Raw genomic sequence first — 9455 nt, 5'->3', positions numbered from 1 at the left:
GAGATTATATGTGATCCTTTAAAAAGAGTGTTTTTTCTTTTCATATGTCATGAAATGTTTATTGTTCTACATAAATTAGTCTGTCTGTTTGTTTGTTTGGATGTTTATCATTACACTGAAAGACGTTTTAGAAAATGCCTTCTGAAAGAGCTCATCTATGAAATTGAGGGAAACTGAAGACAGGTGATATCATTTGTACACATTTGCTTGAAATCTGATATCCTTAGTGCTTTGGGTGGCTTGAAGCAGTGAAGCAGAATGTGTATCAACAAAATATTTATTACAAGTGAGCACCACAGAATACAATTAGCATTTTACAAGAATACTGGAGGGCAGTTTAGAGAACCAAGACATAAGCCAAACAAGAGTAATCAAATTAAGAGTGTGAACAGCAAAAATACGACAGCTTAAACGAACTGAACAAGAGATAATTTGACAGTTTTACAGCTGAGGTGAAAAATATTTTATTGGTTAATCTCAAATGTGTTTAATGTGGTGGGATGTAGTGACAGAATCAACAGTTTCTTGATTTTTCATTCTATTTTAAAGGGCAGATCAAGTAAACAGCTCTGAATTTTTTAGACATTTTTTAAAAACATTTTAGAGTGATTATAAAAAAAACTGACAATTTTATCCTTGTTGGTTTGGCTCCTGTACGTCTTAAACTCTGAGACTGATATTATATTTGATAAGCTGCACAGGAAGTTTGAATGAGCCTTTTATAACCTGATCAAACAGCGAGGCCCTTACCTTTGCAAACATCCTTTATTTTCTCAGGCTCCGCACAGCAAACAGAAAATGTCCTCAGCTTGAAACACTGCTTGTATATGACTATAATCCTGCTTCTATTCCGTCATAGAAATGTGATATATAGCTGCCGGGCATTTAAAAGACGTCACTGAAAGGTAACAAAGTATCATGTGAAGGAACAGAAACAAACGACAGGCACTGAATAGAAAAGAAAAAAAAACTTTTAATGTTTTCTCTTTGTGATGAATGCTGTGTTGTCATAAGGAACAGGATAAAAAAAAAAAAAGCTGAACTGATAATTTGACACTAGATTGTCAAGGTTGTCACAACACATTCAGATACATGACACTATAATTTGTGGTACTTTAATGTGTACTGAAACACAGAGTTCTAAAACTCCCTTAAAAGGGACACATTTCTGTATTTTTCACTGTTGTTTGTACTGCTTTAAGATAGCGTTTGAATTGCTAACAAATGTTTCTACTGTAATAAGTAGTATGCAATGGTAAACCCACAAAGATCTAGATGCTTGTTGCTAAGAAATGTGTCTGTGTGTTTGGGTAGAGAAGTGTCTGTGGCTGTATTTGATGTTTGCCTTGTAAATCTACATGAAATATGAGGCTGGAGCACACACAAACATACACAGGGACTCTCAATAGAAATTATGATGACATAGATAGACAGACAGACAGACAGACAGACAGACAGACTGACTGACTGACTTATTGATTGATTGATTGATTGATTGATTGATTGATTGATTGATTGATTGATTGATTGATTGATTCACTACTTGCCTCAATGAAAGTGAAAAAAAGTATAGTCCTATATGTTTTTAAGCCATTTTGTTTACAATTAAACAAAAGCTATTTTGTTTATCTGTTCAATTTACATTTTTTTACTGTACAAACCTTTTTGTTCTTCTCTAACTCAAGATTTTTATTTTTATATTTAAATTTTTTAGATGTCATAGTCTCTTCTTAATCTATGTAGTTAATCATCTATAATGTTTCTTATATAAAATATATTTGGTAAGGGAAATAATTAGTTTCTGCCATAGTTTTCTATTAAGTGACAGTGTTAATTTTGCCTGATTATAGTACGTATTTGTTTTTCAATTTAATCATATTAGGTTTGTTCGCTTGGATTAACGTCATTTTCGTTTGGCCATATATATACATTAGGGATGTTCCAATCCGATATTGATATCGGAAGTAGGTCCGATATCAGTCCAAAAAAACTATATCGGACTCCAGTGTGATACCCAATTCCACACATAAGACTTTACCTCAGCAGCCCGGTTCTGTGTGCGTGAGAAACTGAGAATACTCCACCACAGACTCGGATGCTCTGCTGCTACAGACCCACAGATACGTGCTGGGCACCTGTTCTGACTTTGGTAGTAGCTTTGAGAAGAGCGCGAGGACACGCGGAGAAGAAAAGCCTTTTACTAAATAGACTGATCCAGCTCATTATTTTTATATTATTTAGTGCATGTAAAACTCTCAGCAGCACCAAGACAACAGAAAGAGAGAGAGGGAGCAGATTTGACCTGTCAGTGGTGCACATGGATAGTAGGAGTGAAATAGTGGATTTCTTATTTTTTTATTTCATTTTTTACTTGAACACACTGAAAAGAAACAGTGTCATGTAAAAGGTGCTAAATGCTAAACATTTTTGTTGTTTTAATTTTCTGTTAAATGAGAATAAGAAATCATTCTGTTGCTGAGGGCCATTATAGTTTAAAAGAAAGAATGGTATTACTTTCAGGCAGAAGGAAAATTTTATTAGAGGTATTCGCATATTTAACTCTTCTTTAAAAAGCCCAGAAAGATAAAGTGCTCTGATAAACAGTGTCAGCTTTGCACATGAGTTTGCAGCTCTGTCTTTTTATACATTGTCATACTTTTCCCATGTGGGAAGTAGGGTGGAATCTGTGCGATATATTATGCAAATAAAATGAATTTTGATAAATACAATTATTCTTAAAAGTCACATTATTGTATGTGCTGTGGAGAAAAGGTGTGTTTCAATACAGCTACTGCAAGTATATTTATGTTAAAGATAATTTGTGCAATATATATTATTATAAAATTAATAATGTTTTGTGTGGAATCATTGATACAGCCATAATCTTCTTATGATACAAACACAGATTAAATAGATCTTATCATGTAAATGTTTGTACTAATCATACTGCACATTTTTATTAACTTAACAATAACTTATAACAATAACTCCTTATTTCTGCTCCCCAGTGTGACAGATATTTTTCTGCTCGAAACTGGATCAAAAATCCATAAAGAAGCTATGTGTGAAATTAAAACTTTGGAAACTCAACCTTTAGCAGTTGGTCAATTAACATTTTTCTTTCTTATGTTCCTGCTCTCAGCTGTTTCTACCATTTTCTAATGGTAAAAACTAAATAACTGAAGTGACCTTTAATTAGTATTTTGCACTTTAAAAATATATATTTTTTGTTTATTCAATTAAGATATTTTTCAGGGTCTTAATATTTATACTTTAATTCTTTTATACATATATTCTTATGTAAAAGGTTCACATTTATGCAACCAATAGTTAATAAACTGGTCATTTTTTCCATACTTACTGTTGTTGACGTTTGTACTCAGTTTGATTAAGCCATTCATACATTCGACTCAACGAAATAGGTAAAAGTAAAGTATTCATGATTTGTGCTGATTATTGTATCGGATTTGTATCGGTATCGGTTTGTACCGAAGGCTGCAATATCAGTATCGGATCGGAAGTTAAAACGTTGTATTGGGACATCCCTAATATACATGTATAGAGAGAAATAATTTATTATATTAACTTTACAAACATGAAACTACATTTGCAACACAGCAAGATTAAAATGGACTTCAGTAAAATAAAATACAATTGCCTTTATAAAAGAAAATTGCCTTTAAAGTTGTGCAAATTAAGTTTTGATATATTAACAAAATCTTCATGGAACATTAAATAATATTTTAATGATATTTGGTTTAAAAAGAGAAATGATTTGACCTGTACAATGGCTATTGCCAAAAATATACCTGTGCAATACAAGACATTTTCCCAAAGAGGAAATGTCTTTTTCCTCTTGCATTTCCTTGTCTTTGTGTCATTCCAATCAGTGTGTGATGACTGTGTTCACATAGTTACTATGAAATGCAGTGATGAGACATCAAATACTAGGTCTGTCAGATGAATTTACGAAACCAGATACGTGACCCAGACAGGCTTACTGTATGAGGCAACTGTCTAATACTTAATTGTTAACAAATTAACCTTGGTCACAGTTAAAACGTCATCTTGGCACTGCAGTGACAAACATGCTATTTAATTCTAGTCATCCTTACAATAACTTAGCAAATTTCTCATTGCTAAATTCACAGTTTCTACTGGAAAAATAACATTAAATTTATTTAATGTATCTAGGTTGTTTCTCAAAGAGCAAAGAAGTTAAATGTAGATTTGCTAAAGTTTTCACTTCTCAGAAAGAAAACTGCTTATTATGCTCATTATCTTTTTCCTACAGAGGCCTCAGCAATGTCTCAAACTGTGCTCAGATTTCCCATGAAGCAGATCTGAAAAAGCAAAAGATCTCAACGTGAACTTAATTACCATCAAACAATATGATATTCAAAGTACTTTCATTTAGCTATAAATAAATATAAATATCAAATAAATATTATGCAATTAAGAATTGCACAAAATATTTACTAATATTCATATTATTAAATTTAGTTTCCAAAATGGAACCAATATTTACATTTTCTGTTTTGGTTCTCCAAAGAACGTTTGCATGAAAAGTTTATATATATATATATATATATATATATATATATATATATATATATATATATATATATATATATATATATATATATATATATATATATATATATATATATATAGGGTTTCATGAGGAACCTTTAACACTATAATCAATGTTTTTTTTTTTTTTTATTAAGATAATTTAAATGTTCTTCAGGGTAATGGTCATTTTAAACAAAGTGGTTCTTCTATGGCATAAACCCTTATTTGGAAGCTTTACTTTTAGGAGTGTGTGAGGAACATTTTAATAATCAATATGGAAAGATGCTATAGACATTTATTGTTCTTTACTGAACTGTAGATACCATATAATCTTTATTTATTATATAGTGGAGGGAGAAACATTTTAAACAACTTTGATACTTGATTGATGCTTTTAACTACTGATAATAAACAAAAAAATGAAACTAAGAAGCTTCAACGATATATGAGCTATCATCACAGAGCAACTCATGAGCAGTAGATTTCCTTAAGGCACAGTTTTGATTCCACAGGTATCATTTTCCACCAGATTTCCTCCAGTTTTCTGGAGCCTGTTCTGGAACAGAGACTGTTTTGTTGACCTGACTATAACCAGTCTAAAAACAAACATAGCACATCCTAGTGTTTGGTACAGACATTTTAGCACTTTAGATGTGTTGTTCAAAGTGCTGGGTGTGCTACTAACAGCTCACATAATCTGCAACCCAGGCTCAATAGAAATACATGACTCTGCCCACGTTTCTGCAGAACCTGAAATACATTGCTCCAGGTATGTTTCAATGTACTCTTGTTATGAAACATCCACAAGAGGATATTGTTTGTATTGCGTACTATACCAGGCCTACACAAAACAATAACCTTAGCCTAACCAACAAAGTTAACCAAAGCAAATCCTCAATTGCAAAAACACCCATGCTCTTTTATCTTGTATTTACACAGCTTTGTGCTAACTGTCAAACCACGTTTCACAAGAATCACACCTGTTAGTATTCCATTTGAGCGAGCAAGTAAACCAGTGATCTCACACTCAATTCCTGGAGGGCCACAGCTCTGCACAATTTAGCTCCAACTGTGCAGAGCTGTGGCCCTCCAGGAATCGAGTTTGAGACCACTGTTTGAGAGTTTGAGACCTATGAAGTAAACTCTATTTGAAAAGTAGTTTATATGTGAATTATACAAATGTTTTTGTTACAATTCATGTCTGTCATTTACACTAAGCATTATAAGGGTCTTTGTAGTATTGTTAAGAACTATAAATTAAAACCAAAAAGTACATTTAAACTGAATAAAAAAAATTTTCATTGCACTTAAAAGAAATAACCTACAAGAACTCAGATATTTATTTTAAAGACTGAATAGAAGCACATTTTTAGTTCCCAGCATATTCAGTATTTTGCTGCTTAGGGAAAATAAGCATTGAAATTGAATGTTATTCTGGTTTTTTTTTGGAACAAGATTAATATTGGGACATCAATTAGTCTTTACATTTAGTGTAATACTGGTAAAAGTTTCTGTTGTGTTGACATTTTCCTTTTGTGGTGAAGAGTAGAGCAGGTGATTAGGATGAGGATGATCTGGAAAAAAAAACTTGTACTTACGTTCTAAAAAATACTGGGTTGTTGTAATCCAATGTTGGGTCAAATATGAGTGAACACAATCCTTGGGTTAAAAGTGTTATTTAAATTGAATTAAAAAATATTAACCCAACGATTGGGTTTGTCCATATTTGGCCTAACGTTGGTCAATGATAGCTCACCATTTTTAGCATGTACTGCATGATCCATGACTATAATGATATAAGAGAATTAAAAATTTTTTAGTCACATTAACACATGCTTTTGTTAATACACAATCAAATTGTACTTTGTGACATGCATGCAAACAATCTGCAAGGATTAGCTTATTCAAACATTCCCTCACTCACTTCAGCTTATTCCTTGCTTTATCAGAGGTCACCACATCAAAATGAACCATCAATTACTCTGGCATGCCCTTCCCGCCACAACTTAGCACTGAGAGTGCACTAACTTGACAACCCCAGTGTTGGGAAACACTCACCCATACACACAAATAAGGCAAATTTTACAATATTGGAAGAGCCAGATAACAAAATATCCCAGCCAGGACTCAAACCAGCATCTTCTTGCTGCTACATTTAATATTTCAATTAAATTATAATCAACATTGTGACATCCGTCATGCAGTGCCACCCCATTTTACACATACATGTTGCTATAAAACTAAATAAAATTAAGTTCTACTAACCTAAAAATTGCTGATTTGGTTAAATGTTTTGAGGCTATGAGTTTTCACAAATATTTTGAGTAATCATTAATCATGTTTTTATTCATTCATTTTCTTTTCGGCTTAGTGTCTTTATTAATCAGAGGTCGCCACAGCGGAATGCCCTTCCAACACTGGGAAACACCCACACACCTGCATTCACACACACACACTACAGCCAATTTAGCTTATTTCATTCACCTATAGTGCATGTCTTTGGACTGTGGAGGAAACCAGAGCACCCCGAGGAAACCCACACGAAAATAAGGAGAATATGCAAACTCCACGCAGAAATGCCAACTGACCCAGCCGGGGCTCAAACCAATGACCTTCTTGTTGTGAGGTGAGCGTTTTAACCACGGCGCCACCATGACGCCTTATCATGTTTTACAGTGCACAAATATAAAGCTTATTTGTTCAAAAAAGCTGTCCCATAATTATAATTTGTGATAAAAAGAACTAAAGAACTTGGTGTTTTACTTAAAATGGGCCTTTGTGGGCCTGATCCACCAAATCTTGAGTTTAGATTCTCATAAAGGTTTTTAAAAGATTTACTTATGAGTCTCATAAAGGTTTTAGTTATCAGTGAACATTCTTCCAGTAACATTATTATAAGACACATTCAACTATCTGGTCTTTAATAAGGTCAGCACAAAAACAAAATTCATTTTCAAAATTCACATCATTTTTACAGATTATAAAATTTGCAAAAAGATCAAATGGAATGTTCATTTTAGGTTTCCTCAACATTGACAAGCTTTTGTAACTTAATATGAGCATTCACACGATGTTCTTCAAATATATATTTTTTTGCATGTTAGCTTATTTCTGCTGGGTGGGTGTGAAAGACACTGTAAGAGGCTAAATTATTATATGCGTTTGTTTGTATGACAAAACATGTATTTTTGACTCAAGAAGGTCCATACTGACTCCAAAGGCAGATACTGATAAGATCAGGGCCTGGTATGTGGACTTTGGGGGTTTTACGATGTGGTCACATGTTGATTGGTCAGTTTGAATGTCTCAGCATTTGGGCTTTAGTCACATGGTCAAGAAAGATACAAAATAGGTGGTAAAACGCTGCTCTGTCTCTCTTCTTTTCCTGGCCTGTCTTTCCTGGTCTGCTTTCCTCCTCTGGTCCTCTCCACCTCTGAATATTCTCTGACTCTACTGCAGTCAGGCTAACTTCTGGGCCTGTTCTCTTTGTCTCTCTCTCCCTCCCCCTGTGTCTCTCCTTCTACCTCTGGTAACTTTAATTTTACATTTAAGCTGGGTACAATTTATATCATATGTTTATCATTTCATATTTGATCATTTTATACAGTTATTTTGTAACTAATTCAGTTGTAACTATAGAGAATTATTGTCATTAAATCATCTCATTTTCAAGTATTTGTGAATTACTTTTGATTTAACATCAACACTTAACTGTTCCATATTGCAATACAATACAATCACATAATATCAACGCTCTCCCAAATTTATAGCTATTAATACTGCCCATTCGGCAGAACTACAGTTCGAACCGCTGTGGTTTTAAAACCCAATCCTACAGATGGTGCCGAAACCCGGGATCCTTTGCAGTGAGTTTTCTGAAATTTACTTTAGCCGGTCTTAGCTGGACTTTTCACAGCTGACCTGGTGAATGGATTAAAACTGGACTTCTAACCACAAGAGTGGGTAAGTCTGCTTTTATTGTTCCTCCATTTGCTCAAATTGCATGAAACAGAATTTACAAGACTGTAATTCGTTTCAATAGTTAAATTTGGTAAATTTCAGATTACCTCCTCAAGGATGGAAGGGTTCATTTCTAAAGAAAGTGATGTATTGTTTGCTTTATGGACTGAAAAAGTTGAACCTACATTGTGCAAACTTAGCAAAGAAGGACTTAAGTTAACAGGCTCAGACTCTACATTGTTTGCATGGTGGAATGTAATTGGCAAAAATGGAAAGAAATCAAAACGTGGTGATATAATTGAAGCGCTAAATTACATGTGTTACTCAGGACTGCGTAACGTGATGTCAAAAATGCCTTCAATTATAAAGGCTAGATGTGAAGAATTTAATGTTCACAAGTCAGAGGCAGAGAAGTCAGAGGCAAAAATTCTCGATCTCCAGTCACAGCTTGATAATTTACTAGCTGAACAGTTAGCCCTGGCTGAAAAATGCAAAAGTCAAAAAGACACCATTGCAGATTTAAAAGCTATGCTAAAAACACAGAAGTTTGTGTCTCCCAAAATGCTTAACAGCAATGGGATTGAAAAGCATGTTCACTTCTCAGATGAAGTTACCTGTAATAAATCTGAAATGATTTGTTCAGAGGCTGTAGCTCAAAAGAGTTTGCCTGTTTCAGTTCTTAAGGTGATGCCACACCATAGCGCAGCAAAGACGCATGGTGTAGAAGCATTAGAGAGTCTTAAAAACCCTCAAACCTCAGATGATCACAACAATCAACCCTCAGGCAAACAAAACAGGCTTTGTATGACCTGTAATAAGTTTGGCCACAGAGAGGAACAATGTTGGACTTCGGGGCAGGGAAGACCTCCACCATATTTTCTGAGAAAATGGAAATCACTAAAGAGCAAAAATCAGTGGTC

This window comes from Danio aesculapii, chromosome 19, assembly GCF_903798145.1.
Source record: "Danio aesculapii chromosome 19, fDanAes4.1, whole genome shotgun sequence".
NCBI lineage: Eukaryota > Metazoa > Chordata > Actinopteri > Cypriniformes > Danionidae > Danio > Danio aesculapii.
The sequence above is the reverse complement of the archived record's forward strand: the minus strand, read 5'-3'. Positions refer to the sequence as shown.